Source organism: Ursus arctos, unplaced genomic scaffold, assembly GCF_023065955.2.
Source record: "Ursus arctos isolate Adak ecotype North America unplaced genomic scaffold, UrsArc2.0 scaffold_5, whole genome shotgun sequence".
Lineage (NCBI taxonomy): Eukaryota > Metazoa > Chordata > Mammalia > Carnivora > Ursidae > Ursus > Ursus arctos.
The window spans coordinates 67,429,255-67,451,842 of record NW_026623067.1 but is presented as its reverse complement, the minus strand read 5'-3'; the positions used below and the strand labels follow the sequence as shown (position 1 = coordinate 67,451,842).

Below are 22,588 nucleotides of genomic sequence, written 5' to 3'. Positions count from 1 at the left end.
AGGTTACTGAAAACAACAAGAAGAAACAAAAACACCTACAGAGTAAATTTCACCTATTCCGTAAGTTCTCTATCAAACACGTTTATTATTTACAAACCCAGGTTTCTATACATATGGAGTATATAACTATATTATGTGTTTGTGCTGTTGGTATGATTAGTACATATATGTATTATATATATAATGTGTATATGGATAATTAGCATAAGTAACAACTAAAATATCTCCTTAAACAATAAATGTAAAACATATAATCTTTTTTAGAAAAACATGAAAGAATGATGTTTTGTCACATTTCTAAAACAGGAGATCTGTAAAGAATGGAGTTTGGAACTTAATGTTAGGAGATCACACTTTCTTGGCAAGGTTATCATTTCCTTATGGTGAGTCTACTTGGTACTGTTACTATATACAAACCACAATTAAAAGGGCATACTTTTTACACGTAAAAAAACAACAATATAAAGGAAGTAGTAGAATGTTTAGGAAAATCAGTCCTTTAATTCATCCTAAATTTTACATAGAGAAGGTATTTGTCACCAAGAATTTGTATTTACCAGTGTGTTTTACATTAAAAGATAAATAGTAGAGATAATGCCATGGTACACAATATCAAAATTGTTTCAAATTTTCATTTAAACTTTATGGTGCTGCAGAGGGAAACATGGGATATGCTTAAAATTGCTGCTTGTGATTCTTAAACTTTAAAATGGGAATAAATTGATGTGTTTGTAAAAGACTTTTAAGTCATCCAGAAATCTTTGGATAAAAATATACGAAGTAGGGAATTTATATTTCTCTTAAAAGAAGTATTTCAGTAATGATCCTGCTATTTTGCCTAGGATTGTCTGAAATAAAGGAAATATTTGATAATTGCCCAATAGTTTTGATACATTTGTTTTGGAGCTAAATTACCCAATTTGACTGGATACCGATAAACTTTACTGCATACTTGCTGTTTCCAATTCACTCCGTGTTATGTAAATACAGTGAAAGTGTATAGAGTATAAAATGTGCTGCTGCTACTACTGTCTAGCATAATTTGCTTTTTGTAAGTAATTTAAATATGACTACAATATGGGTTATAGGATTAAAAATTGGATTCACCAATGTTATCTCCCTGGAAAGTATCTTTTATCATCTATATTTTTTTGAACAACCTGTATTTCTCTGTATCACCTAGTATAATTGTTCCTTAAATGTTTTGGGGGTATTATTTATATAATGCCTATACACCTCTTAAAATATCAAACTCCCTAAATATAAGGATTGTATGTACCTTGTTACCAGTGTAGCTCCAATATTTGACAGAATTCCCAGCACTGAATAAGCATCAATATAAAGTACTGAATGATGGGTTGTTAATTAGCTGAGATCTATTTATGGAACTCTATCATATTAGATTGGGAAAGATGGGCTAGCTTGGCTCTCTGCTTTCTGCACTGTTGCCATCACAGAAAGGACATGGAGGCAGTTAAAAGATGGTGGTGTAGGAAAATCCTAAACCCACCTCCTCCCACAGGCACACCAAATCTGAAACATAGGTACATATGGAACAGTTACCTGTGAAAAAGATCTCAAAACCAGCTGAACAGCCTTTCCACAACAAAAGATAGGAGTCACATCAAGATGGTTAGAGGAGGCAGAGGCACAGTCTCACAAAAAACCTCACCCAAGTTGCAGCAACCCATAATCAGGAGGGAATCTCACAAATATGGAGGAGCCAAGGGTTTGTGCCCCACATCAGGCACCCCAGCCCTTGGGACCTGCCCTAGAGAGACAAGCCCCCAAATGTCTGGCTTTCAGGATGAATGAGGCTTACCCACAGGGCTGTAGGGAACTGAGTTTCTGCTCCTAAAGGGTTTTCACTCAGACTCACCCTGGTGCCTTTCACAAAAGCAGCAATTTGAAAAGTGCCTATACTATATGTGGAGAGATTTGTTTGCTAATCTTAAAGCATCTCACAGAGGGGCAGGGAGCTGTTGGGACTCTCTCCTGGATGGAGGTACTGGCAGGTGCCCTTTTTTGGACTCTCCTTCTACCTTGCTAGTGCCGGCAAGTGCATGCAGCTACAGGATTCTCCCACTGTCTCACTAAAGCTATTTTTCTTCTGCTTCGCTACAGCTGGTGGGCATGTGCGGTCTACACAGGAGATGTCCCTTTTCACCTGACTCTTGTTGCAACGGGCAGGGCAATTTTAAGGAACTGAAACAACCAGAGACAGTCCTTGTCAGCATACCACCAACAGGGCACTGAATAGATACTGAAATGTACCCTAGGATTCCTGTGAAATAAGCCTATTTATTTGTCTGGAAGCTTTAGCCTGAGGGATATGCTTCAAGTTTGCCACACATCTAGAGGCTTCTAAAGTTCTCTCAGGGAATGTAGGCTGGGGGGGTGCTATCTTCGGGGTTTCCCTTAGGATCACTAAAGCTCATTAATACTGCCCAGGAAGGAGGTTACAACTCATGTAGAGCCCCAGTTATTATACCTGTCACACAGAGGACACCTGCAGATTGCCTGGTCTGGAGGCGAGTAGTGTTTTTGATTTAAGTTCCACAGGAATATATATTTTGCATACTTTCAAAGCTGCTGTCTAAGGGTCTGACTTCTGAGTAGCCTGAAAGTAGGTGCTGTCTGAGTTTACTCCCTAACACTGACAGGTCTTTGCACACCCTCAATAAGTGAGACCTATCAAGAATAAATTGACCTGCTTAAACAATGAAAAAGGTTCAAGACATGGTGGTTAATTTGTGGTTGTTGAACCGTCCTTTCTCATGGACTGGAAGAATTAATATTGTTAAATATGTCCATAGTACCCAAAGCAAGACAGAATCAATGCAGTCCCTCTCAAATTCCAATGGCATTTTTCATGGAAATAGAAAAAATGATCTTAAAATTTGTATGGAACCACAAAAGACTCCAAATTGCCAAAAAAATCTTGTGAAAGAAAAACAAAACTGAAGGAATCATGCTCCCTGATTTCAAACTATATTACAAAACTAATAATCAAAGCAGTATGGTATTGGCATAAAAATAGACACCTAGATTAATGGAACAGAATAGAGAACCTAGAAATAAGCCATACATATATGATCAGTAATTTATGATGAAGGAGCCAAGAATATACAATAGGGAAAGGGCATTCTCTTTAATAAATAGTGCTGGAAAACCTAGGGAGCTATATGCAAAAAAATGAAACTAGAACAATGTCTTAAATCATACACAAAAATTAACTCAAAATGTTGGCTAACTGAACATAATAACAAAATTAACTCAAAATGGATTAAAGACTTGAACATAAGACCTGAAACCATAAAACTTCTAGAAGAAAACAGGCAGTAGCTCCTTGACATTGGTCTTGGTGATTTTTTTTGGATCTGACTCCAAAAGCAGAGGCAAAAAAAGCAAAAATACACAACTGAGACTACCTCAAACTAAAATGCTTCTGCACAACAAAGGAAGCCCATCAACAAAATGAAAAGGCAATCTACCAAATGAGAGAAAATATTTGCAAATTGTATATCCAACAAGGGGTTAAAATTCAAAATATATATGGAACTTCCTAAACTCAAAAGCAAAAAAACAATTGAATTAAAAAATGAGCAAAGGATCTGCATGGGCATTTTTTCCTAAGATGACAAACAGATAGACAACAGGCACATGAAAAGATGCTCAACATCACTAATCACCAGAGAAATGCAAATCAAATCCACAACGAGATATCACCTTATATCCACTAGAATGGACATCATCAAAAGGATTAGAAATAGCAAGTGTTAGCAAGGGTGGAGAAAGAGAACCCTCATGCGCTGTGGTTGGGAAAACAGTATAGAAGTTTCTTAATTAAAAATAGAACTACTGTATGATCTGTCAATTCCACTTCTGGAAATTTATCTGAAGACAATAAAAACACTAACTCGGAAAGGTATATGTTCATTGCAGCATTATTTGTAATAGCCAAGATATAGAAGCAATTTAAGTGTTCACTGATGGGTGTATGGATAAATAAGATGTGAGAGATATATGTATACACACGTACACACACACACACTGGAATACTCTTCAGCCATAAAATAAATGAAATCTTTTCATTTGTTAAGAACATTGGTGGAGATTGAGGGCATTATGCTAAGTGAAATAAGTCAGACAGAAAAAGACAAACACTATATGATTTCACTTATATATGGGTTCTAAAAACAAACAAAAATGAACAAAGAAAAAAAATATAAAACTTGTAGTTACAGAAGACAGATTGTTGGTTGCCATAGGGGAGGAGGGTTGTGTGGTATGCAAAATGGGTACAGGAGGTGAAGAGGTACAAACTTCGAGTTATAAAGTAAATAGTCATGAGGATGTAATGAACAGTATGATGACTATGGTCAAATAATATTATACATTTGAAAGTTGTTAGGAAAGTACATCTTAAAAGTTCTCATCATAAGAAAAAAATTGTGACTTATGGTGAATGATGATAACAGACTTACTGTGGTGATCATATCATAGTGTATACAGATATTAAATCATTAGGTTGTACAACTGAAATTAATATATGTCATTATACCTCAATTTTAAAAAGTTTTAAGGAAAAAAGTACATAATAACTGGGATGATCAATATTATCTTTAATAATATTTTATAATTTAAAAGCTTGTAAAATGATGGGAAAGACCTATTTTAAGGCAGAGCTATCTTAAGGAAAGGGCAATTATTAGGTATTTGGGGCAAAACAGATACAGAAACGGCAGCCCAAATCGTGGCTTAATGACCAGAAATTACATCCGAACACAAATGCAGTGAAGTCATTACATTTTCAGGTAGTCATCTATTGGAGTTGAGGAGTTCTAATTCTGAGAATTCTATCAGACAAGGTGGTAGTAGAAAACTCTGAAAATGAGGTGGGAAGGAGAGGAAGGAGGACCTGTGTAAGGAGCAGAATGAAGCAAAGGACTACAGTGGATGGGGATGTGAAAATATCCTAAGTTCCAGGGAGTAAGTTTGCATGGCACTGTGTTTAAAGTGTTGTGTTCTCACATTGCATGTTTGCATTTTTAGACTTTTTTTCTTTTTATATTTTCATACTTTATCCTTCATGCTGGATAATGGAACATTTATAAAATTCTTGGATTCAAGAAGGGGAGGACAGTCTACTAATACCTGGCTGTTCATTATTCACTGTTGTAGTTAAGCTCATTCGGAGGCAAAGTAAAGTGATGTTAGAGGTGATGAGCAGGTATTACTCCCTTTTCTGTGTTAGGTCTTGAAATCACTACTCCTTACGTAAGATAATCTCACATAACCCTTAACATGTAAGTACTCCTAAAATGGGGACAGCTAGATTTTCCAAAATCTGTTGCCACTATTCTCTGTTCTCCTTTTCCTCTTACTGTATGCAGCTGTCTCTAGATGCTATGCTTTCAGTGAAATGAAGTCCCCCATCCAACTTTGATCTCCTGGTTCTGATTCTGAAGACCATTGGGTCTTCTAGTAATTACCTGAAGATGGGTTGGATCAGTCTCTCACTCTATTCACCACATTTAGAATAATTTATAGTTAGGTGCCTCCCACAGGCATAACAACTGGGGTTTCAAAATTATCTTGTATCTAGGTCTGGAAAACCTTCAAGTGCTGACTGTCAAATCCCTTGCCCCTCATACTATGTCTTGTCTTCTTTCTACTGTCAATTCATCATGTTGAATCCCACTTCTATTTAGATTGTATACACTTTATATATTTAAAAAGATCCGTGTTTTAGTCTTCTTTCAAATGCTCATATTCACCTACCACATGATACATTCATCTTACCTCAACAGTTCATTTTAGAAATTGAGGTACTCTTATTTTCCTGTCAATTTCAAAAATATTTGGATGTCTATTTGGAATATTATCTGTGTCTTGTCAGTTGTGTAGCTTTGAGTCTGGACATGACAATAGTCACCGAATCCTGCAGAGTATTTGACTCTGTGTTATTGAGGATTTCTTCCAATGTTATGTATTTGTTTTTATTTTCTCTTCAGTCTTCCATTGTGTGGGAGAAGCCTGCTACCAGTGTAGTTATGAATCTCCACTGTTTAGCTGAGTTAGTTTACTAAATTTAAAGATTCAGAAACGATAGCCTAAATGTACTGCCATAGTTACATTAATTATGATTCATAATTGTCTAAATTAACTTTACCTCACATTAATTCAAAAATCTATGAAAATGATTAATCTTTCTTTAAGAAAATTAATTATTCATAAGGGAGCTTTTCATGACAAAGCTTTTTTGTCATCAGTATATTTTTAATAATCAATTGATATGTATTTTCTATTAATTTAGTACTGTTTCTCTATTAAAATCCAAATAAAAAAAATGAAAAAAACCCAAATGAATTATTACTTTTAATTCAACAGAGCTAGCAGCTACTTTCTTTTATAGTCAGTGTTTATTAAAAATCAGGTTTTTCTTATTGTTGTGGTTAAATCAGATGTGTGTCAAAAATTCTAACAGTCTCGCTTATGAAGAGCCTCTCCACCTGGGTTTAAGTTGCCAAGGAAAGAAGTTATGACTGGATAAGACCTGGCTATAGCCAGGTCCTTTGGAGCATCAAAACTACTCACATACAAGCATGTACACACACACACATATGCTCCTTTATATAGTCACTTGTTCATGTATATCTGAGATATTTTAATTTCTGGCTATTGAGGATAAAGAACATTTTATGGTTTTGTTTCTCTTGAATGGATTTACTGTGTTTGTGTGTGAATTTATAAGAAACTGACAAATTGTTTTCCAAAGGCTTGTAATAATGTCATCCCCACCAAGAATGTGTAGGAGTTCCAGTTACTCCTCCATCTTTGTCAGCATTTGATATTATCAGTCATTTTAGCTTTTTTTAAAATCATAGTATATTTGTAGCAATATCAGACTGTGATTTTAGTGTGCATTCCCTTCATGACTAAAGATGCTGAGTATCTTTTCATATGCTTGATAAATAGCTTATATCATTGAGTTAATTATTCTCTACAATCATTGGTCAATGTCTCTATTTTTTTTATATTATCTGATATTACCCTTCATTTATAATCTCCATTCCCTTTTTTCCTTCTAAAAATAAAATGTCTATGTGTAAATATACAATTTTTATATGTCCAAAGTGTATGTCTTTCCTTTCATTTGTTTATTCCATTCTCTTGCCTTATTGGACTTACTATAGTCTCCAGAACAATGTTAAATAGAAGTGGTTAGTGAATATTTTTGTCTTTTTCTCAGTATCAAAGCATGTAGTCTTTCAGCATTAAGGATGATGTAAGCTGTAGTTGTTTTGTTTCTTTGTTTTTATATTTTTTTTTCCAAAATCTTAATCAGATTGAGGATGTTTTTCTCTCTTCTACTGCTCTTACTTTTGTTTTTTAAATCATAGATAGGTACTGCATTTTACTTAATATGTTTCTTCTGAATGTATTAACATGACCATATTAGTTTTATCCTCTATGAATTTGCAAAACAGATGAACATAGGGGAAGGGAAGGAAAAATAAAATAAGATAAAAACAGAGAGGGGGGCAAACCAGAAGAGATTCTTAACTATAGGATCTGAACTGGGGGTTGCATGAGGGGAGGGAGTTTGTTGGGGGGGATGGAGTAACAGAGTGATGGGCATTAAGGAGGGTACTTGATGTAATGAGCACTGGGTGTTATATGCAATTGATGAATCACTAAATTCTACCCCTGAAACTAATTATACACTGTATGTTAACTAAATTGAATTTAAATAAAAAATTAAAAATAAAAGTTCAAAAAACAAATTTTTCAGATTTTGATGTCACTGCTTATCCCAACAAAGACATAGTACAATAGTATAATTAGTTCATATCAAGCTAGATATAATATAAAGACAATTTAGTGTAACAAAAACTTACCAAAAAATAGATCTTAAAAATAATCAAAGAGATAGAAGAAATTATACGTGAAGAAAGAAAAAATCACATGTGGGGAATTCACACACAGAACATATTTTAACAATAAATATGTGAAGAGAACAGAGTAGAATAATAGCTTCAAAATACTTAGAGAAAATTATTGATGTGGAGAACAATGGCAAAAGATTTAGAAAAAAAATTAATTTTCTTACAGTTTACAGCCCATTAATGAGTCCTTGAGACAGACAGAGTGACCTTCTTCTAGAAACCTAACTGCCTCGATGTTAATATTTTGCTAAGGGCAAAATGCAGGCTTAGATTTACATTAGCCTGACCTCCAGGATCCTGTATGTCTCCTTTAACTTTTAAAAATTCTTTTGGAAAATTCCTTTATCTTTACTCCCCCCAAGATAGATGTTAGCAATCGTCCTCCAAGCACATGGCCCAGTGATACACATCTGAAGGGTCTCATACTAAGGTTTTATTGGACAGTAGTAAATGACCTTTTCTTAAAAATAGCTAGCACCTCAAGGTCCTGGAAACCTTGCTTCCAAATTCCTTAGAGACTTACGCTATCCCTAACCCCCTCCCAACTTTGAAAGTATATAATTGGCCACTCCTCACAGCCCCAGTGCAGCTCTTTCTCCCCAGGTCCTGTCCCCATGCTTTAATAAAGACACCTTTTTGCACCAAAGACATCTCAAAAAGTCTTTCTTGACTGCTCTCTCCTGAACCCCAACACTTTCACATCAAAAATCTCTGCAAATTTATTCTGTATAGGCAAGAAAGTATTATTTATGGTCAAGAGTAAAATGCATACTAAAAACTAAAAAAAAAAAATTCTACAGCATATTCTCAGGGAAGAGGAGAATGCAAAGTGATACATAAAATAATCCGAGATGCAAGCTAAGTGTTAAGAAAAAACTATAAACATGGATTACATATCAGCAGTTGTAAAACACTATCATAATTATGTCTAACTTTGAGGTAAAAAAGCAAACGAGATGAATTTAACACAGGATAAGAATAAGTATAGTTCACAGGACCATTTAAGATTATTGTATTTTTCAGGAGGCGGGAAATGATAGTAATTATCTTTGAACCTGGGTGACTATGCATTTTCAAATTTCAGTAACACAATTAATAGAAATAGGGTATATAACTTTCAAGCTAGTGAGGAAAAAGTGGAATAATAAATCAATCAATTCAAAATATGCAGAAAAGGAGGGAAAAAAAGCATAGAAAAAGTTTAGAAAAAATGTAAAAAAGAAAGAAGGTAAACCAGAAAGTATAAATTAAATGACATTAATAAATCTACATTTAACAGTAGTTATTAAAATTAGCTGTATTTTAAGAGAAGGATCGTAAAAATGAAGACAAAGACAGTTAAAAAAAATGTTATAAAAAAAAAAATACCAGTCAAATATATCAAAGCAATTCAGCATTTTTAGGGTGAAGATGAAAAAATCAAAAGAACAAGAAAAAACAAACAAAAATAGGGTTTCTACTATGATGGTAAAGAATAGATTTAACAAGTTTAAGATATGTTCCAGTTGCTGTATGCTGCTTTTAACTCCTGCATAGATAGTATTACATAGAATATATCTACAGTATCCTACTTATTTTTCCCCTAAAAATAGATAGCTAGATTTTCCTATATGTAATTTCTGCCCCCATGAAAATGAGCATATTCATATTCCTATAATATGCCAATGAGAGAGACTCTGGTGGCAAATACCCAGTAATGGACTTCTGGAACATTAATGTATGCTCCCTAACTAACTTCACCAAGTTCTGCAACATTTTTCTTTATAGAATATAGCCAATTTACAGTTCTGCCATGAGCCAATGAGGTTTCCCAGATCTTTAACCTCGGTATTATATTTTATTTTTTGCCAACCAGATCATCTTAAATATTGCCTCATTATTGTATTAATCTGAATTTCCATTAGTGTGAATTTATTAGTTTAGTTTTAATTTAATCTGAATTTTCTAGCTTAATTTCTCAGCATATTCGTATTCTTTGCTTCATTTTCTGTTGTTTTTCCTGTCTCCTTAGTTGTTTTGCAAAAGTTCCTCCTAAATTCCTGATGCTAATCCCTTGTCAGTTGTAGATGTTGTAAATATCAAAGTCCAGGCTGTCACCCCATCTGTTAACTTTGTTTATGTGCTTCATTGAAGAGAAGTCCATGAATCTTAATATTTATATTGTATATCTTTTAAAAATTTATTTAAGGAAATATTTTATCTACTCTAAATTTACAAATGTATAGTCACAATATAAAGAGAAAGAATAGATTTCCTTTCATTTCATCCCTCAGTCAGTATCCATAGCTTTATAAAGGCAACATTTTTACATCTTTATTTGCTGCAGGTATTATTTTCATAAAAATCACTCAATAAATCCCATAATCAGGTGTCACCCCAAAGTTCAGAAGACCTTGCTCTGTGCTACAATTTTAATGTTTAATTGCAGGGAAAATATTAACTTGGATGAAGTGGGCTGCTGTTAATGGAATGTCCAGTGGAAATGCTATCTTTGGTGGCTACTTGGAGTTTATCTGTGAAGGTAGTATACACATAAATCAATGCCATAGACATGAAAAAAGAAAATACCCAAAACTTACTGACTTCAGTTGTCATGTAAATGCAATGTATAAGCCCCACTCAGAGGGCGGGGCTTCTGCTTGAGGTCCTCTCCCTCTCCGTCTCCCTCTGCCCCTCCCCCCACTCACACTCTCAAATAAATAAATAAAATCTTTTTTTTTTTTAAAGGAGAGTCTCCTTATTAAAAGATTTAGCTTCATAGTCTTTTAGTGCATAACTTTCCTTTAGCAAAGATCTAGATTTAATTTTAAGGCCATTCCAATAAACTTGAAGCAGGTTACAAATTTTCCTACACCTTGTTTCAAGCCATGCATAAGAAAATGAATCAAAATTTGAACTATATTATACCATCACAGAATTGGCCATATTCCTTTTTTCAGTGTTATATTAGCTTCAGGTGTACAACATTCTGTTTTGACAGTTCTGTACACAGTAGTAGTCACCATTTGTCACCATACAACATTATTGCAATATTATTAACTATATTCCCTCTGTTTTACTTTTCATCTTTGTAACTTAGTTATTATATGACTGGGAGTTTTTACTTCTTAATCCCCTTTATCTGTTTTGCCCATTCCCCTATCTACCTCATCTCTGGCAACCACCAGTTGTTCCTTGTAATTAAGAGTCCATTCTTTGTTTAATCATTTGTTTGTTTTTTAGATTTCACATATAAGTGAAATCATAGGATATTTGTCTGTTTCTAACTTCACTTACCATGATATCCTCTAGGACCACCCATGCTGTCATAAGTGGCAAGATTCCATTCTTTTTTAATGGCTGAGAAATATTCCACATTTTCTTTATCCACTCATCTATTGATGAGCTCTTAGGTTGTTTCTATAGCTTGCCTTTTGTAAATAATGCTGCAATAAACATAAGATGTATGTATGTTTTCAAAATAATGTTTTGATTTCTTTGTGGAGACTTTTTTTTTTTAAAGAACAACAAAAAAACGGTCCTTTTTCTTTCTTCTGCTTCTTTTCATGTCTTTCATTGGAATGATTTTGTTCTTCTAGCTGCATCAGGACTCTTAATTGCCTTTACAAATATGCCTCATTTTCTTCACATCTCTGTGGGAACTCCTCAACAATTCGGAGATGGAAAGCTAATCCATAACTTTCTAACTTATGATGAGCAGTAATTTGAGCAACTGAATCTTGATCTTCATCCTTGGATTATTTTGTTGTTTAGGCACAAACACATAAGCATGTGCATGCACAAACATTAAGGTATCCAAGAGAAAATGAAATAATAAAGCAGTCAAAAGAAACAAATAGTATAGCAGCTATGGTGAAATGCTGAGGGCAAGGAGAAATACATTTGAATCTTGGTGAAATCAAAGATTTTTTTCCACGGTTTACAAAAATACAGCAGAACAAATTAAAAGAAGTATTGCTAAAACATAATTTTTAAAATCTGGTACTATGAGTATCCCCATTTGTGAACATTCAGAATGAGAACAAAACAACAAAAAATCCCCTAAAGTTTTAACTTTTAACCTCGTATGAGATTCAGGCATAAGGGGTGGAAGTAGGGAAGAGGTTCGCATATCTAATGTGAGCTTCAGTTCTTATCCTTTCAATTCTATCCTCGTAATCAGTAGATCTCTGGGCTTGGTGATAATGCATGCATATGGAAAAGGACTAATTTATTTTCATGAAGACTATTAATAGGTTACAAGAGAGAAAAAAGTAATTAACTATAACTTCCAGCCTTATAATAACCATAAACTTATTAAACCTCTCCACAGTAATATTTAGAGAATACTGATGCAATATGTCTTTGAAGATCAAGTTGTGCTGGACTTGCATGCAAATATTTAAGAAGTTAATTAAAATATGAATTATTTTTGAACTCTGATTCTGGTTATATTGTAAGAGTACATTCTAATTATTAATGAAGCATCCAAATTTTCCTCTTTTTTCCTAATTAGAATTTCTGGTTATGTCTGTTCGAGGCCATCAAAATTCAGTGCTACTACTAGACACATTGGTATGAATTGCAAAGCTGGAGAAAAAGTTATTTTAGTACTTTCCTCTTTTTTTTTTTCCAATAATAAAGCTAACAAATTTACCCTTTATTCTGAGTGTCCTGTTTTTATGTTGAAAATGAAATCTGATATTTTTAAGGTCATATAAAGGCACTTCCATATTTTTACACATTTTCAGGATATTAAGAAGCAGATGGACCTCAAGCCTATAACCACAAGATGATAATTAGTGATTCTAGGTTATTTCATTTGATTACCTTACAGCTCATTATATTAAATTTTTATGTGTTAGCATCTTTATCAATATTGGGATAAAATTAGGCATTTTATAGATCATCCTGAAATATCATTACAGATGCATGCATATATAAGTTAAAATACTTTGCTTCTTTGACATATATCAGTATAATACTTCAAGTATGACTATAGGTCCCAAGGTACTTACCATTCTACATGCAGCTAGTCCAGATTTTAGAAACAATCTGTACTAACAAATATTTGTAGGGAAGTCAATAATTGGCATCTGAAATATTTTTATTTTTATTTATGTAGTGATTTCATTTACTAATGTTTATATTTCATCATAGTTAAATTTTGGCAAATTAATTAGCTATGAAACAGTATTTGCATTTATGTCTAAATATAGGCAAGTAACGTAACAGCAAATTCATATCTTTTGTAAACATTTTTCATTGCAGACATTTGTTGTACATTTGTACAAAATGAAATATTCTCAAAAGAAAACAAAAATTAACAGACTAGGTTGTATGTTAATGGTCTTAAGCTAGAACAATATCTTTCACATCTTAGCTTGACATAAACTTTTAGTAAACATCCAGAATTAAATTAACACTTGGGAAAAAATTATCACTGAAAGAGGCTACCAGATATCTACTGAGTAAGAAATGCCTGAATTCTCCAACATTAGTGATTGTCTGGTGTCAATTTGATCATCCAGCATCATTTGAAAACTCTCCATGAGTCATTATTATGCTTGATTCTGAAGATTTAAAAATAAATGAGATGTTCACCGCCCTTAAGACTTCTTTCCTAGACATGGAAAGAGAGAATGAGGGGAAAAAAGGAAGAACTTCATCATTTCTAATACGGTATGAGTTGGTAGATTTTTCTTTTTTTGTAAAGAACAAAATTCACATTATTGTCAAACTAATAATAGTTAGCCAACCATTTTACTTCACACATAAGAAAATTGATGCTCAGAGACAAACTAATTTTTTTCAAGTTCGTATAGCTTGCTATTTGTAGGTCCAGAATGAAAATCTTGTGTTTTCTATAGATTCCTAAGAATCTCAAGCAAATGTATAATTATAGATGCTAGGAAGAGATACCTAGATATGGAAAAACTTGTCCCTTTCTCAGTTGCTTTGCCTTTTGAGTCTGCAGGTAGTGTCTAATTGTGCTCTACTTTAGCCCTTTCTTCCTTTTGCTTGATGCTGGTTAAATATATTATGACTAGATTCAACTCTGTTGTAAACAACCCTGATTTCTTCCTTCTTTATATATATATATATATATATATATATATATATATATATATATATATATTAAAGATTTATTTATTTATTTTAGAGAGAGGTTGAAAGACAGCATGAGTGGGGGGAGGGACAGTGAGAGAGAATTTCTAGCAGACTCCCTGCCAAGTGTGGGGCCTGATGTGGAGCTCAATCCCAGGACCTTGAGATCACAATCTAAGCCAAAACCAAGAGATGGATGTCCAACCAACTGAGCCACCCAGGCACCCCTTTCTTTATCTTTATTAGAGTTTTGTTGTTGTTGTCGTTGTTTTTCCCAATGCATATAAAGCATTGCTTCTCTGACTTTATTGAGCATATAAATTACCTGGGGGGTTAGTAAAATGAAGATTCAAATTTAGTAGGTCTGGGAAGTGACCTGAAATTTTGTGATTTTGATAAATTCTTAAGTGATGTTGATGCTGCTCATCTGAACATCATTCTTTACTGAGTAGCAAGGCTTCGAAAGAGCAAAATGATGGTGTTATTGCTTTACTTTAAAAGCTGACTCGTCCTTCCACTCCTTGCAGACATTTGAGATTCGGAAGAGCCCACGTTGAGAGAGGCTGCCTCAAAGCAATTAGGTGGATAATGAAGGCGTATGCATAGTTGTAATAAAGAGCCTTATGTATATACAACACAAACTGAGAACCAGATCAGCCATTGGACTTCCATGATTCCCTTTTCTTGTTGACTGTTAGGTTTTTGGCATACATTTAAGATTATACAGCCAAGAAAAAGAACATTTTCCAAACATCATTTCTGGTGTTCTGGATTGATTTTACATGAGTAAACCCTAGGATTATGCCTTTGACTAATTATGCAGCAACAGCTAGGATTTATTCAGTCAATAAGCATTCATTAAACTCAACTACATAGGATGCATTGCCCTTATGCTGCATAAGCAAAAAGAAGCAAACAGTAGTGTCACTATCTGCAGCATGCCATGATACAAAATACCTGGCTGATTTGTCAATAACCTAGGAATTTTATGTTTATCTCCATATTTGGTAGCTAAATATGTCATTTACATATTTTCTGAAATATTATAATGGTAATATATGACTGAGGTAATGTGGTGGTATGAATATAAATCTTGCAACATGCCCTTCACACCCCTTCAAAAAAAGGAAAGGAAGGAAAAAAAATAAAACTATAAATATCCATGCTCTTAGGATAAATATAAGAGGACATCCTCAATTCAACTTTCGTGTAAGTGAAAAAATGAATAGCACATTCTACCAAGGTATTGGCTGTACTCCATCACGTGTATTTTTGGAGAACAAGAACAATTTGAGAAAGAGATCAACATTTTCAGAATACTCAAATGTAATTGTGAACAAAGAATTTCATAAACAGCAAAACTGTGTCTATCAAGGTTACATGAAAGGATTAAATATGCAAGTGTTCAAAAAATATGCAAGAGCTCAAGGAATTTTGTACCCATGAGCCCTTCCTGAGGAATCTATTAGAAGATGAATTTTATCCAACCAAGAGGGACAATGACAACAGAAGGAGTGACAGTAGACATTTTATATACTTAATTCTAGATTGGAGACTAAAAGGAATGTATGGAAGAGGGTGGAATATATTACATTATATGATGTATATCATTTGTGCCTGACAACATACTGCAACCAAAAAATGAATGGAAATAGGGGAAGAGAAAATTAGCATATGTTTATTGATGTTGCTACTAGCATTACATATACCATTTAAGCATGCCATTATAGTGCTCACTTCAGCAGCACATATACTAAAATTGAAACAATATAGAAGATTATCATGGCCCCTGTGAAAGGATGGCATGCAAATTCATGAGGTGTTCCATATTAAAAAAAAAAAAAGTATACCATTATAAGTCAACAAAAAAGTTAGTAAAGATTAAGAAAATAGAGACATGTTTTCGTACAACGGTAACCAATGCAAACATGCCTAAGCATCAAAACAAATTTAGTGAATAAAAAGCAAAGAAACGTGTTATATAAATAAGTGTCAAATGTAATGAAATGCATATAATAGCGATATCAAACTAATGTAATAATTGAGACAAATCTATCACACCAATAAATGTGAATAGGTCTAATTCATCTATTAAAAACATTTTAATTTGCTTCACAAAGCAAGAAATGACTATTTAGCTTATAACCTCCACACTTAATTTTTTTTCCAAAAAACTAAAAATGAAAAATGCACAAATGTGTATCAAACAAATGTTAGCCATAATAAACCAAGAATAGTTATATTGATATCAAAGTGGATGCAAAGCTAAAACCATTAAACATGAAAATAAGGACATGATCTATGGGTACAAGCCAAAATTTATAATGAAAATATAAAAATTATAAATAATAGTGAATCAAATAATGCAATAGCAATCTTTATTAAGCAAAACTTAAAAGCAATGCAGGAAAACATAAACAGAAAATCACTAATAACTGGAGAACCAAAAACCTTTTAGTAGAATAAACAAATTGACACTGAAATATACATGGAAAAATAAACATGCAAAGACGGACATAAAACCAGTTTTAAAAAAGAAAAATTTTGGAAAAGAATAAACCTAAGGGGGCTTAAAATATAGACCCTTCATAATTAAAATAGCAAGGTTTTGATGCATGAGTAGACATGCTAACTAGGGAAATGTCCAGAATTACACTAAAAAATATAAAAGTTTAGTATGAGATGAGGATAGCATCTCATATCTTTTGGGAAGCAAAAGACTTTTTAATAACATTATTGAGATAATTGGCTAGCCATTGATAAAGGATAAAATTAGATCCAAATCTCACACCATCATACAAGGATAAACATCAAAGACTTCAAAGGCTCTAAATATAAAAACATAAAACCCTAGAAAACATAGGTGAACTCCTCCTTAGTTTTGACTGTGGAAATGCTTTCTAACTATGAGTAAAAATGTAGATGCAAAAAAGAAAAGATTGACCAATTTTATTTAATTGAAATAAAATCCATGCCAAAAATGACATTAAAAGTAAAAGAAAATAGAAGAGAAAACCAAGTTGCAAATTGGAAGGGAATATTTGCAGATAACATATCTGAAAAAGGCTTTTATTCAGAATCTACAAAGAGCTCTCAAAAATCAATAGTAAGAAAACAAATGACCCAATTTAAAAAAAAAATCAAAGGTTTGAGATACTTCATCAAATAGAATATACAGAAAGCAAATAGGCATATGAAACAAGTTCAGTAATATTCTGAGCCATTAGGGAAACACAAATTAAAACCATAACGAGATATTATTCCACACCTATTAGAATGGTTAAAATGAAAAATGCTAGTAATACCTAGTGTGGGTGAGGATGCAGAGCAAATGGGCCTTGCATAAATTGGTGGTGGGTATGCAAAATGGTACAGTTACTTTGGACAATGTTGTGGCAGTTTTTTATATAGCTAAACTTATACTAATTGTATTCCTCAGAAGTTCTACTCATATGTGTTTGCTCTAGAAAAATGAAAACTTATGTTTACACAAACACCTGTGCACAAGTGTTTATAGCTGCTCTTTTCATAATCACCCAAACCTGCAAACAACACAGATGTTCTTCAGTGGGTAAATGGATCAATAAACCGTGGCACACCCATGTAACAGAATACTAATCAGAAATAAAAATGAATAAATTTGATGTATGTAAATAATTTTGATAAATTTTAAAGATATTACACTGAGTGATAGAAGCTAGCTTCAAATTGTTAAAAACTATATTTGCATTGATATGACATCCTCATAAAGACCAAACTGTAGTTAGGGAGAAGAGATCAGTGGTTGCCAGGGTAAGAGCTGGGAGAGGTTGTGACTTAAGGGGTAACACAAGGGAAATTTGGGCCTGATTTGTATTATAGTAATGGTTACACAAATCTATACATATATTAAAATCAAAGAACTATAAATGAAAAATCTTAATTTTACTGTGTGTTAATATAAAAAAGTGGAAAAATATTTGAAAAACTTGAAAAAAAATAAGATATTCATAAAATAAAGTGGAGTCAATTCCAGCGGATATATTGTTCAGTGAAAAAGGTGAAGTGTTAAAGAACATCTTCATATAGCACTCTTTATAGAAAAAGGGAATTTAAAAAATACACGTATCATTTATTTATGTAAGAAGAAACACAGGAAGGATAAACCAGAAGCTAAGGAGATATTTTTCTTTCCATGGGATGAACAATGGGTTGTACTGGAATTATGCTTTTTGTACAGTTTGGCCATTTGGAATAGTGTTACTGTTTCATGTCCCCATAAAGTGCCTAACTAAAATTAATAAGGATTGGTAAAAGTATTAAATGGCATATATCATACTGTAAGTATAGAATATAGTACATCTGAGAAATATTAAGTTATGTTCTCTACTGCTTTAGTGAGCTCCTTTTTTCCCAATAACTTATAGGTGATTTCTTTCATATCTGCAGAGGAGAAAACCTGTAATATTCTAAATACTGCCAATAACAGCCCTTATCTATACCAATCAAACAGCAATCTTAGAACTCTCCACTCAGCCCTTTAAAGTTAATAAAGTACCCTGAAAATTGCTTGGCTAAGTGGTTGACTACAAGAGGAGAGAATATCAAATACTATAATTTCTTTGGTTTAGTATAGATTTTACAGCCACATTTCCCACAGTGTATCAGATATCATGCTTTGTAAAGAAAGATATGTAACTTTTTGCTATATACTGAAGCATTTACAAAAGGACATAAAAGGATATAAAATTTGATGTGAAGCCTTTAAGCTCAGATAAAACAACAATTAAAAAGACCTCTGGTATTCCTAGGGGTGCCTGGGTGGCTCAGTCAGTTAAGCATCTGACTCTTGGTTTCAGCTCAGACATGATCTCAGGGTCCTGGGATTGAGCCCTGTGTGGGGGTTCATGTTCAGCGCTGAGTCTGCTTGTCCCTCTCCTTCTGCCCCTCACCTCTTTCTCTCTCTGTCTCTCTCTCTTAAAGAAATAAATAAAACCTTAAGAAAAAACCCTGGTATGTCTTAGATATGACTATTAACAATATTAATTGAATTATTCATACCATTTTTCTATGTGAAGTTTATTTTTATTTTTCTATGATCAACTCTATGCATAAAACATCCTCTAGTTCTTGCTCATTTTTATTCCTATTAAAAGATATCTAGTTAATAAAGCATAATACATCATTCATTGCCTCATCCAATGGAAATAAATGTTAAATTATGGAGATACTTTATTCAAACTTCCAAAGATTAGCCAAGCAATTAATTATGTTAAATATAAAATGTATTCCCCTTCATTCCCCTTTCTAGGTATAAGCATTTCATTAAATTCTGAGGAATTTTCCCTGTCCTTCCAGTTAAAGATCTGGAAGATATGCAAAAACAAAACAAAAAAAACTCCTCAGCTATTGTTCTATTAAATTCTAATAAAAAGCCAGGTCCAAGGCTCTGAGTTTTAAAAGCTCCTTAGAGAGAGAAAGCGTTAATTACAGAGTTGAGGCAAATATAATTCTGGCATTTAATAGTAAGGACAAGAATAAAAATCAAAATTAGAGGGATGTTTGACGCTTAGGACATGTTTAAAGGCTTTTAGTCATTAATTTAAAAATAAATGCTAGCAATGAAAAAAATATGCAAATATTACCTACTATCAAAAAGTTAGGAAAATCTTCAACTGAAGAAATTTTAAATTGGATTTTTAAGACATAAAGATTTGTGGGAAATTTTTTCATTCATCTTTCATACCTAACCTGGAAATGTATATCCAACATAAATTACATTTATCGGAGGGCATCTGTGTGTGAACATTAGTGGATGTTGTCAAGTCATTAGCTTTTCAGGAGCTCAAGACACAACAGGATCTTGGTCACAGCCTCACTTATAGATTAGAATGCCTTATGTCGTTTTCTCAAGCACTGGCTGTCATGCAAAATTAATCCTAACACTTTTTTAACCCAAATTTCATGTATGTCTGCAACCTTAAATGACATTGTTAATTAAGGACAGGTCCTCTTCACCCCTACCATTTAACCCTGTGCTTTTTCTGGCTTGTTGATTTCTCTTCCATTCAATCACACTGCAATAATTTATTCCCATTTTGAGATCTAATTGTTACATTTCTGAGGTGAGATTTTTTTCTTTCTGATCTTTTTCATGCCTGCTTTTAATACTGGCCCTTTTTTGTAGCACAGTTAGTTTAAGTTCCTCTGCATTATATCTTTTCATTAATCTAAAAAATATTCTCTAGTTTATTTTTAAAATGCATTGAATAATTTATTTGGTCTCTTCCGAACTCTCTTCAGTTATAAAAGAGAATTTATCAGTTTCAAGTAGAAGACACTAATTACTTTGCTTGTCTAATGTGCAGATTCTATTTATATACACAAATGTAGGATTCAGTTAATTACCATAATATTTTATTGAGTGCTATCCAGTATGTTATAATTAGAGTTATATGATAGTTAATCCTTCTCCTATATTATTCAGAGTTCTCCTATTCTGTATGCTCTTAGGGACTCTAAATACATTCTGAATTCAAGCAACATTTTACAGTAAATGTCCCACCCAGCAGCTGATTTAAAGAGATTCAGGTAAAGATAAATGAATGGCTTAAATTACTTAAGTTATAAGAATTTTTAAAATTGATAAAATCAGTTGTTTATTTAAGGGAATGTGATCTCTACAGTATGTGTTTATTGCATGAGCTGCACAACGTCCAGCACCTTCCACATTTACTTGTAAATTGTGGATCATAATCACAGATTCTCAGACTCATGTTAATGAGCACAGAAAAATTCTACAAGTACCAGGGAGATGCAATTTCATTATTTAATCCCTGATTACTAAACAAAATATTTAATACATTTTAGTTTAGAAAATGATTAATATGTTTATTTTAACTTCACAAAGTATCAAAACCAAAGGGATTTCTGGTTAATTTTTAAAGAAACCAGGACTTTCACTCTCATTTATCTATAGCTTATTGAAATTTTATTTTATATTTCTTCATTTATTCATTCATTCAACAAACATGTAAATAGTCTTAGGTATTAAATCCTTTGTTAAATCCACCTTGACGTATTTCTGAACAGTTTGCAAGAAAGATCCATGGTTTTGCATGCAGAGTATCAAACTTACACATGATTAACACAAAACAGCATAGTTTTGAGCTTTAAGGATTCCAAGGAGTGGTAAGGTATCATTAGTATGGTGAAGTTCTCCTATTTTTTGTTAATTCTATTGAGTACCACAGGTTTGCAGGACTGAGTATATCTAACAGAATGAGGATAGTTTGGTTAATTCTGTGATGGATACAAAGTTACCCTGAGTTCTGAGTATCTTAGGGTATCTGAAAAGACACTTAACAACATTGTCCTCTGCTAGAATTCCTATTATATAGAGTGTGAGAGAGGCATATTAGTGTGACAAAACACATCTGGATTTATTTATCTTATTAACAAAGATTCATTTTGTCAAAATAGTGTTCAACAGTTCGTTCAATGGACACTGCCCTCATGAAGTTAACAGTTAAGGCATTTGTGCCAGATCAGAACTTACCACACGTGGAAGAGACACCTACTATTTTCATCTATTTAGCATTCTTTTTCTTTCTGATTAAAAAAATCCATGTGATTGGGTGGTCTGTATTTTTTTGCTATCTTGTCCACATAAGAGATGCACCCACAATTCACCCCTGCTTAACCAGCATCATTATGTCTGCCTTGACTCAGGGATTGTTAACTCAGAGATGAAAACATAACCCAAATCTGGACAATCAGATTCCTCTCCAGGAATGTAATGAAATCATGGAGAAAAATGCACTTTAACTATTTTCTCCAGTCACTAGATATTAGGAAAATGTGAACCAAGAACTGTGGTTAAGCCACCTTTGACAACATGTGAGAAGAGACTGCATGAAAATCAAATTATCAGAGAGGAAAAATAAACTAAGAGACAAAAGCAGGGTTCAGACCCATTATTTTAGACATTAAATCTAGCCATTTCTGAAGTAACAGGGTGTATGTGGACTTCCTGTTGTGTCAACTAATAAATTCCCAGATGAGATTAAACTAGTTTAGGTTAAACATAATGTTTCACATATTTAAGGTAATGTTTTCTGATTACAATGTAAGTTATACTTGTAAAAAAAATCAGACAATGCGGTCTTGTATAACAAAAAAAAATTGGGTCCTCAAAATAAGCAATGGGGTGTGTGTGTGTGTACGTGTGCGTGTGCAGGCATGTAAAAGAAAGGGTAGGGGCAGGGCAAGAGAGAGTTGGTATTCTGTAGCAATAAATTCACTCAGAATAGTTGCTATTTTAAATAAAATAATGTAATTATAGAATATTATTTATATTAAACATGTATAGCATTGTATATAACATAGAATATATGTATATATCAGATATAGATATATAGATATAGGTATATAGGTATACCTATATAGGTAGATATAGGTAGATATAGGTATATATCTATATATCTATATATATATGTATCAACAAAATGCAACCATGTTCAAAGTCAAGAATACCAAAGATTTAATGAAAGAAAGAGTTATGTGTCTTA

General features: G+C 33.0%; 1 long non-coding RNA gene and 1 other non-coding gene across 2 annotated transcripts in view; both read left to right on the top strand.

Annotated features, from left to right (window-relative positions):
* The window catches only part of LOC130542787 (uncharacterized), a 142,239-nt gene extending 139,416 nt beyond the window's left edge, over positions 1-2,823 (top strand). The window contains exon 3 of the long non-coding RNA XR_008957602.1: positions 3-2,823. This is a non-coding gene — a long non-coding RNA (uncharacterized LOC130542787). The remainder of the gene's footprint in view (positions 1-2) is intronic.
* A 12,945-nt stretch (positions 2,824-15,768) lies between these two features.
* Positions 15,769-15,873, top strand: LOC113255402 (U6 spliceosomal RNA). The gene has a single exon (XR_003316279.1). It is a non-coding gene; the product is annotated as a U6 spliceosomal RNA (small nuclear RNA).
* The last annotated feature ends 6,715 nt before the right edge of the window (positions 15,874-22,588 follow it).